The sequence below is a fragment of the Staurois parvus genome, unplaced genomic scaffold, assembly GCF_062004578.1.
Source record: "Staurois parvus isolate SC_StPar_1 unplaced genomic scaffold, SC_StPar_1.0 ptg000137l, whole genome shotgun sequence".
Classification (NCBI taxonomy): Eukaryota; Metazoa; Chordata; class Amphibia; order Anura; family Ranidae; genus Staurois; species Staurois parvus.
In genome coordinates, this window is record NW_028317933.1 from 8,440,848 (window position 1) to 8,451,037 (window position 10,190).

Here is a 10,190-nt window from a genome sequence, read left to right on the forward strand (position 1 = left end):
TGACCCAGAACAAGCATGAAAATCTCAGGAGTCAGAATTCCTGATCTACATACTTGTCCTGGGTGAGTAAAAAGTACTCAAGCAATCTTGCACACAGTTCTCTGTTATACAACCTCTGGATATCTGCCCCCCTCCTTATTCTACTGGGCCTAGAATGTGGAGAAGAGGCCGTTGTTACCATCAACATAGGGACAAGGTGCTTTGCTGGGGGAAGCTAACAAGGTACCCTCTTCATGTTGGGGGCGTAGGTTGCAGTAAGTTGTAGTGCTTCTGCCTTTTGGAGGTGCAACAAGATGCCATTCGCAATGAAGGAACAATAGGCTAACTGCAGAAAGTTCCTAGTCTGTAGTGTTCAGGACCTACCAAAAGTGGTCCGAGGAAGGAAAACTGGCTAACTGGCAACAGGGTCATGAGCGGCCAAGGCTCATTGATGCAAGTGGTAAGCCCATGTAGTCCAATCCAATAGAAGAGCTACTGTAGTTCAGGTTAATGCTCGTTTCTGATAGAAAGGTGTCAGAACACACAGTGAATCGGTTTGTTGCTTATGGGGCTGTGTAGCTGAAGACTGATCAGGGTGTCCATGCTGACCCATGTCCACAGTCAAAGGGGCCTACAATGGGCATGTGAGCATCAGAACTGGACAATGGAGCAATGGAAGAAGACGGCCTGGTCTGATGAATTCAATGGTTTGAGGAACACAACAAGTTTGAGGTGTTGACTTGACCTTAAAATTCTCCAGATCTGAATCCAATCAAGCATCTATGGGATGTGCTGGAAAAATAAGTCCGATCAATGCAGGCACCACCTTGCAACTTATTGGACTTAATGGATTTGCTACTGAAAGCTTGGTGCCAGATACCACAGCATACCTTCAGAGGTCTAGTGGAGTCCATGCCATGACGGGTTATGCTGGGTGGTCATAATGTTGTGGCTGATAGGTGTGTATCATCCTCTAGCGTGCTACTAGAATAGTGTAGGCAAATCTATTGTGCATGACTCATGGTAACTGTGTGAGTCTGTGATTAAGGTTGGGTTGCTGCAGGTCAGGCTGGATGACAGGTTGGGACTTTATCGCCTTCACCTGATTCTGGAGGACCATGAAAACCTTCCAGAAACCAGTAGGTGAAAGAGGTGGAGACCTAATCTGCATGTTTGTGGGAGTCCAATCCAAGGTTTGAAAGCCATGATAGAGTAGTGAACCAGCCCATAAATATGGGGTAGTCAGGCCAGCTAGGGAGTCGGGTGGAAGATGGGTGCTGAGGAAAATGTTGGTGGCCTGGGGGGGGGTGCCCTAGGTTGGGGGGGGGCTGGCCTTTAGGCTGGGCTCTGTCTATCTCAGGAAGATCCATTCAGCAGTGCAGCATGACCAGGATGAAGGCCTGGGAGCAATGGGAGCAAGAAGAATAGAGTGAGTACATCAGCACACCCAGGGATTAACTAGCTGCCGACCGCAGATAGCCGAATGACGGCTACACTGCGGCCGGCCAGTTCTGAATGGACGTCATATGACGTCCTCCCAGAACGCGCTCTCCTGCGCGCCCCAGGGGGCGCGCACCCGGCGATCTCCGTGATCGCTGTGTCCTACGGACACAGCTGATCACGTGATGTGGTAAAAGGCCAATCACAGCGGCCTTTTACCACGTGATCAGCGGTGTCCAATAACACGCTGATCAGAGGGAAATGCAAGTGCCGGTTCTCGGCTGCACTTTCCTCACGCTGTCATATCGTGAGGAAAGTACTGCCGAGAACCGGCAGTTGTCAGAGCGGGGATCGGCACCGATCATCAGGGCACTGATGATCAGTGCCCTGATGATCGGTGCCCAGCAGTGCCACCCGCAAGTTCCGCCCACCTGTGCCCAGCAGTGCGCCCACTAGCTCCGCCCACCTGTGCCCAGCAGATCACCCACCTGTGTCCAGCAGTGCACCCACCTGTGCCCAGCAGTGCACCCACCTGTGCCACTCTGCAGTGCCACCTACATGTGCCCAGAAGTGCCACCTACCTGTGCCCAGCAGTGCCACCCACCTGTGCCCACCAGTGCCACCCACCTGTGCCCACCCACCAGTGCTGCCCACCAGTGCAGCCCAGCAGTGCTGCCAGTCAGTGTCGCCAGTCAGTGCCCAGGGGTTGTGCCAGTCAGTGCCGCCAGTCAGTGCTGCCAGTCAGTGCCCAGAAGTGATGCCAGTCAGTGCCGTCTATCAGTACCCATCATCAGTGTCACCTATTAGTGCCGCCTATCAGTGCTGCATATTAGTGCCGCCTATCCGTGACACCTCATTAGTGCTGTCTATCAGTGCCGCCTATCCGTGCCACCTCATTAGTACTGCCTATCAGTGCCCTTTAGTGCTGCCTATCAGTGCCCATCAGTGCCGCCTATCAGTGCCCATCAGTGCTGCCTCATCAACGCTCATCAGTGAAGGAGAAAAATTACCTGTTTGAAAAATTTTATAATAGAAACAAAGAAACTTTTTCTTTTTTTTTCAAATTTTTTGCACTTTTTTTATTTATAGCGCAAAAAGTAAAGGGCCCAGTGGCAATTAAATACCACCAAAAGAAAGCTCTATTTGTGAGAAAAAAATGATCAAAATTTCATATGGGTACAATGTTGCATGACCGCGCAATTGTCAATCAAAGTGCGGCAGCGCTGAAAGCTGAAAATTGGCCTGGTAGAGAAGGGGGTATAAGTGCCTGGTAGGCAAGTGGTTATTAACAAGGGAAGAGTCTGCCACATGTAGCAAGCTTTTATCTTTGTCCTGAAAGATCTTCAAAGCAGCCAGGAGGGCTGGTAATGTCCACAGTCTGTGGAGCTGTGAGCAGTTCTACAGGGGAGAAGAGACATCTTTGCATGTAGTTTGCAAAAAGCTAAGTTGATTTCAATAGGGGTGTGAGTTCCTCGCCCTTAAGGGTCTGTTGCTACTGATCTGCAATGACTGATGGCTTTCAAGGAAAAGAACAGCTCGGGATCTGTTTCTGTAAATAGGAAGGAAGTTGTCCCCATGCTTTGATTCACTTAAGTAGGGTATCCCATAATCTCTATTACCTATCTCCCTATCTAGCATCTGACATCACTTCCAACATCAAGATTTCTACTAGAGTGGTTATTATAAATGTGAGCACATTGGACAGGATTTGAGGCAGGGTGTATTGAGCATACTACACTATACTATTACATTTCTTTTTTTGGAGATCAATGCATAGGAAGATTGGATTCCTAGAAAGAAGTTGATGGATATATGACGTTTGATCTTCGTTTATACAGAGATAATATTGAACTTATCCTTTTTGAGAGCACTGGTCTCTTTTATCATTACCATCTCTTTCTGTGAGGGGGACAGATTAATTCCAGCCACTAAGGTAAGGATCATTGTTTACTTTTGTTTTTGTTAACAAAAAGGGGGGCTCCAACGTGCTTTTTAAAAATGTTCAGCCCGGGTTCACATATATGTGGCTCGGTACATCGCATGTGATTCACACAGGAACCGCACCGTATTTCTGTGCAAATCACATACGAATTGTGTGCGGTGCAATTAGAGCCATACATTTTGTATGGCTCTAATCGCACCGCACTGCACCAAAAAGGTGCAGGACCCTTTTTTTGGTCCACACTGGAATCGGATCACATGGGTATTCACACCTATGTGATCTGATTCTGCACATCACACCACGATTTGCTTTCAGGGTGTTGTTAACTTAACATACACACCCACAGCAGTTCGCATGAATGGGGTGCGATTCTGATGTGGTGGGGAATTTGCACTGAAAACGCTGTGAATTCTGCACCACATCAGTGTGAACCCAGGCTCAATGTATATAGTATTAGTGCTCATTACAAAGGTTTAAATAATGCCATCTATGCAGTGCCATTGACCAATGAAGTATTTGTATGTCTACTCTGACGTTTTTACCTGAAGAGGATTTTTGCTGCATCAGCTCATTTAGTAGGAACATGTTTGGAATTAATACTGTTCCTACAGTCCTGAATTTAAATACCATTTACTGATTCCAGTGACCAAAATAGTAGAGATGCAACATAAAGAGTAACATTAAAGTGGATCTGACATCACATATATATATTTTTTCACGTTAAATGCATATATGTGTAAGTATACCACTCACAGGTATTTATTACCTCTGCACAAGATCACATTATTACCTGAAACAATGCTTTCATCTCCTTTTCTGTCCAGAAGGATGACACCATCTTTGTCTAGGTATTATCCAGGATCAGCATCTACTTTACTTTCTGCTCTCAAACATGACACAGTCATTTAAATCCTGGTGCCTGTGTACTTCTTGGTTGTGTTGAGAAAAGTCTGACACAGATTTGTCCATGCTGCAGGCTCTGACCTTGAGATGTGCTACAAAATTATAAAGGTTGATTTAATAAAGCTGGAGAGTGCAAAATCTGTACATGGTGGTAGCCAATCAGCTTCTAACTTCAGCTTGTTCAATTGAGCTTTAACAAAAAAAAACTGCAGGTTGATTAGTTTCTATGCAGAGTTTCACCAGATTTTGCACTCTCACGTTTAAGTAAATTATTATTATTATTATTATACAGGATTTATATAGCGCCAACAGTTTGCTCAGCGCTTTACAATATAATGGGAGACAATACAGCAACAATACAGTTCAATACAAGAGGGATAGGAGGGCCCTGCTCCTTGGAGCTTACAATCTAGGAGATCAACCCTATAATGTTAAAGTCTGATCATTTGGACTAGAAGACTATGAAAATGTTTTCCTCGTGCCTGCAGTAGACTAAGAACATGATCCCACCCTGGAAGAAAAAACTAGACTGGAGCTCAAGGACTGTTTCTTCAGCGCTCTACTCTAAAAACTGACAGTGCCAAGATGGCAATGCCAGGACCTAGAACAATGATGAGCATCAGTAGTCACTTCATCCAGCTGCTTAAGGGGCAGCAGCCAATGTCTCAGATAAGACCTTACCACTTGATTATTATTATTATTATTATTATTATTAGGACTTCTCCAGAGGTTCCCCCATCCTCTGGAACTCTCTTCCCCAATTTATTAGTCTATCATCTGCTCACTTTTAGGCAATCTCTGAAAACCTATCTCTTCAGGGAAGACTATCCTGCCCTCCGCTAATAATGGAATCTTCTACTCCTCCTACCAGTCCATCCCCCACAGTTGCTACCTTTTGTACCAATAGTTCCCTCTTAGATTGTAAGCTCCAAGGAGCTCCTATCCCTCTTGTATTGAACTGTATTGTTGCTGTATTGTCTCCCGTTATATTGTAAAGCGCTGAGCAAACTGTTGGCACTATTTAAATCATGTATAATAATAATAATAATAAGGGGCAGCAGCCAATGTCTCAGATAAGACCTAACCACTTGATGAGACCACTAGTGAAAAATATGGTTGTAAAAGCAGCCAGCCTGGACAGATCCAACCATCTCATCAATGCAAACACAACTGCATAGGAGTACAGTATGTATTAAGGAACATCTTTTTTTAACTACCTCAATTAACATATGAATGGCCACAATCAAATACTGATGAGAATATGTTGTTCTCTGTTATACTTGCTACAATCTGCTAAGTGCTTATCAGCTTAATTTGAAGCATATACAGGCACCTTAGGTGCTTTTTATTATATTAACTGTTATTATTCATCCCTTATTAGAACCCATTCAAGGAGGCTTGTCTAGTCTTTTCCACATACAGCCAGCTTCAGGGTACTGTGGAATTGCAGGTCAAGATTAGCCTGGACCTCCATTGACTATGCTTTGGGTGACAGCGGCTTCAAACTATTTAGGAACTGTCAGGCAGATTGATATTTGACCCAACAGTGCCTGTATAGTTCTGGCACTGATGTCACCCAGACCCCAGTCCAAACTTGACCTCTGCTACAACAGTCTTCGGACCAGTAGGAGCCATGTCCATTAGGATCTGCATTGATAGGCTTTGAACTAGTGTCAATGGGCAAATGCATGCTTTCAGGTGCATTTCAGATCAGTTTGATACACTTTCGAGATGATTACAGTTCATTGACAGGTGAATTTGGCCTGCTGGGGACCTGCATTTGCCCTGCTTTTAAGCTGCTTCAAACCACTTTAATCTAATTTTTCATTCTTGCTGACTTGCATTGAGAGAAAAGCAGTTTTGATGGGAATTTACGATGTCATGTTATATAGTTAGTCTGGCTGAAAAAAGACAATAGTCCATCCAGTTCAATCATTACAAAAAAAAAGTTATAATCCTATACCCACAATTGATCCAGAGGAAGGCAAATAAACCCAGCAAAGCAAGATCCAATTTCCTCCTGGGGGGGAAAAAAATTCCTTCCTGATCCCCCGAGAGGCAATCAGATATTACCTGGATCAACTTAACCTATAAATGTTAGTATATAAAAAAGAATCCAGGCCTTTTACAAAACAATCCACTGAGCTGGCCAGAACCAACTCTTGAGCGAGTCTATCCCACATTTTCACAGCTCTCACTGTGAAGAAACCTTTCTGTGTTTGAAGATTACATTTCTTTTCCTCCAGATGTAAAGAGTGTCCTCTGTGATGACCTCAGGGTGACTAGCTCTACACCAAGTTCACTATATGAACCACTGATGTCTTTATACATGTTGATCATATCCCCCTTATGTATTATACATGGAGATCATATCCCCCTTATGTATTATACATGGAGATCATATCCCCCCTTATGTATTATACATGGAGATCATATCCCCCCTTATGTATTATACATGTTGATCATATCCCCCCTTATGTATTATACATGGAGATCATATCCCCCTTATGTATTATACATGGAGATCATATCCCCCCTTATGTATTATACATGGAGATCATATCCCCCCTTATGTATTATACATGGTGATCATATCCCCCCTTATGTATTATACATGGAGATCATATTCCCCCTTATGTATTATACATGGAGATCATATCCCCCCCTTATGTATTATACATGGTGATCATATCCCCCCTTATGTATTATACATGTTGATCATATCCCCCCTTATGTATTATACATGGAGATCATATCCCCCTTATGTATTATACATGGAGATCATATCCCCCCTTATGTATTATACATGTTGATCATATCCCCCCTTATGTATTATACATGGAGATCATATCCCCCTTATGTATTATACATGGAGATCATATCCCCCCTTATGTATTATACATGGAGATCATATCCCCCCTTATGTATTATACATGTTGATCATATCCCCCCTTATGTATTATACATGGAGATCATATCCCCCTTATGTATTATACATGGAGATCATATCCCCCCTTATGTATTATACATGGAGATCATATCCCCCCTTATGTATTATACATGGTGATCATATCCCCCCTTATGTATTATACATGGAGATCATATTCCCCCTTATGTATTATACATGGAGATCATATCCCCCCCTTATGTATTATACATGGTGATCATATCCCCCCTTATGTATTATACATGTTGATCATATCCCCCCTTATGTATTATACATGGAGATCATATCCCCCTTATGTATTATACATGGAGATCATATCCCCCCTTATGTATTATACATGTTGATCATATCCCCCCTTATGTATTATACATGGAGATCATATCCCCCCTTATGTATTATACATGGTGATCATATCCCCCCTTATGTATTATACATGGAGATCATATCCCCCTTATGTATTATACATGGAGATCATATCCCCCCTTATGTGTTATACATGTTGATCATATCCCCCCTATGTATTATACATGTTGATCATATCCCCCCTTATGTATTATACATGGTGATCATATCCCGCCTTATGTATTATACATGGAGATCATATGCCCCCCTTATGTATTATACATGGTGATCATATCCCCCCTTATGTATTATACATGTTGATCATATCCCTCCTTATATATTATACATGTTGATGATATCCCCCTTTAATCTCCTCTTCTCAAGAGAGAATAAATTCAGTTCCTCAAATCTTTCCTCATAGCTGATCTCCTCGATGCCTCTTATCAAACTTAGGAACTTATCAAATTTAGGAACTTCTTTAAAAGATGAGTTACATAAGGTATCCAATTAAATTATAGAACCTTTGCTTTTTGTTTATTATACTCAGGAAGCAACATTTTTAAGAACATAATGTAGCAAAAATACATTTTTAAAAACGAAAAACCTTTTAAATCAAATTTATATAAAAATCACCTGTAGGCAACACCTATTTAACAGTACCTGATATTTCACACTGGTTTTCTTGTCTTTCCAGTTGTTTACAGAGCTCAATAGCTAAAGCTGAGATTTACAGATTTCCATCTGAATGAGGAGTGACTCCCCCTCCTTCCTCCCTCTCCCTAATTAAATGTCATGTTAAGGCATATGCAGATTCAATTTGAGAAAGACAGTATGAAGACAAACAGCTCTATCTTCTAAGAACCCATAGTGCTCTGAGAGTAGTGCATTGCAATGGATGCACCTGACTGATATTGTACATTTGTAAGACAAATATTTCATACATAATAGGGATTTATGAACCAGGGGCATATAATGTAAAACACACTTATATTTTGGTGCCAGCAAGCCACAGGTGTTGCATACAGCCTCTTGTACAAATGAATTATAGGATAGGGCTGTACATGGGCTATATGCAGCTCTGAATGTAAACATGTATATAGACGTATGCTGCTGGATGCAGTCTGTCTGTGTCACTACAAATATATACATTGTGAGCTGTACATGCCCAGGTACAGCTGTATTCTATAATTCATTTGTACAGGCAGCTGTTTGCAACATCTGTGGCCCTTGGGTGCCTAAATATGGATGTGTTTTACTTTATATGCCCCAATATGCCTGTGTGTATGAGCCCTAAAAACAGATATAAAACATTCATTTAAATACATATAAACTTTAAGGCCCTAGTCTTACTTTTGTGATCTGCTGTGTAAACATGCATTGCATTAAAACAGTAGTAAACAGAGTTACAACTGCTTTAACCACTTCAAGTCTGGACACTTTCACCCCTTCCTGTTTCAGCTTTCTGCGCTATCACACTTTGAATGACAATTGCGCGGTCATGCAACACTGTACCTGTATTAATTTTTTAGCATTTTTTGAGACAGATAAAACTTTATTTTGGTGGTATTTATTCACCACTGGGATTTTTATTTTTTTGCTATATAAATGAAAAAGTACAAAAATTTAGCAAATAAATAATCTTTCTTCATAAATCTTGGCCAAAATGTATTCAGCTATCTTTTTAGTAAAAAACAAAATAACCCAAATTAGTTTATAGCCAAAAATTATAATTTTTCAAAATAGTTTTTAAATTTTTTTAATACTATTATTTATGTTTTTTTAACATACTGTCACCCTAGCAGTACAGTGTCACCAGGGGCGGACTGACCATTTGGAAACTCGGGAACTGCCCGAGGGCCCGGGGTCAGTAGTGGGCCCCATGAGATGCCCCTGGTATCTTTTTCATAGGCTTTTTTGAGTTTGGGCAAGGACACAGGGGCCCCATGATCCCTATTGCCCGGGGGCCCCATGAGTTGTCAATCCGCCCCTGAGTGTCAACATAGTGACACTCTACTACTTGTGGGGAGTACTGAAGATTTTCTTTTTCTTTTTTTACACTGATTGCTTTCAAACCCATAAAGGCTGTAAAAACAATATTTTCTCCTTCTTTCTGGCTGCATTCCTGCAGCCATTGAGAAATACTGTGAGAGCTGTGATTGGTCACAGCTTGTCACATGGTACAAAGCTGTTGTGAATAACCTTGTACCATGTGACCTCTGTGATCATTCACAGATTTCACAATTAGTAAGCAATGATGTTAGGAAGTGACATCTTGTTTACTACTATTCATGTGATCACTGATTGGCCAATCAGTGATCACATGATCAGGACCTCATACAGAGGTCCCGTACAACGATCAGTGTTCCACAGTGTCCTCCAGACACAGCGGGAACCAGATCACAGTGCCACTCGCTCCCAGGGAGCGTGCACACGCAGAGAATGCTGGGGACATTTATAAAGAGCGACCCGCTTCGACACTGCTCCTGTCCAGCTGTTTATTTACATGGCCCGGACGGGAAGTGGTTAAGCAATCCCATCATTACTAATGTGCTACTGAAACAATACAAGGACCATAAACCATGTGACCTTTTTTTTTGTAATGCAGCACATTACAACACATGGCATTTGCATTGTGTT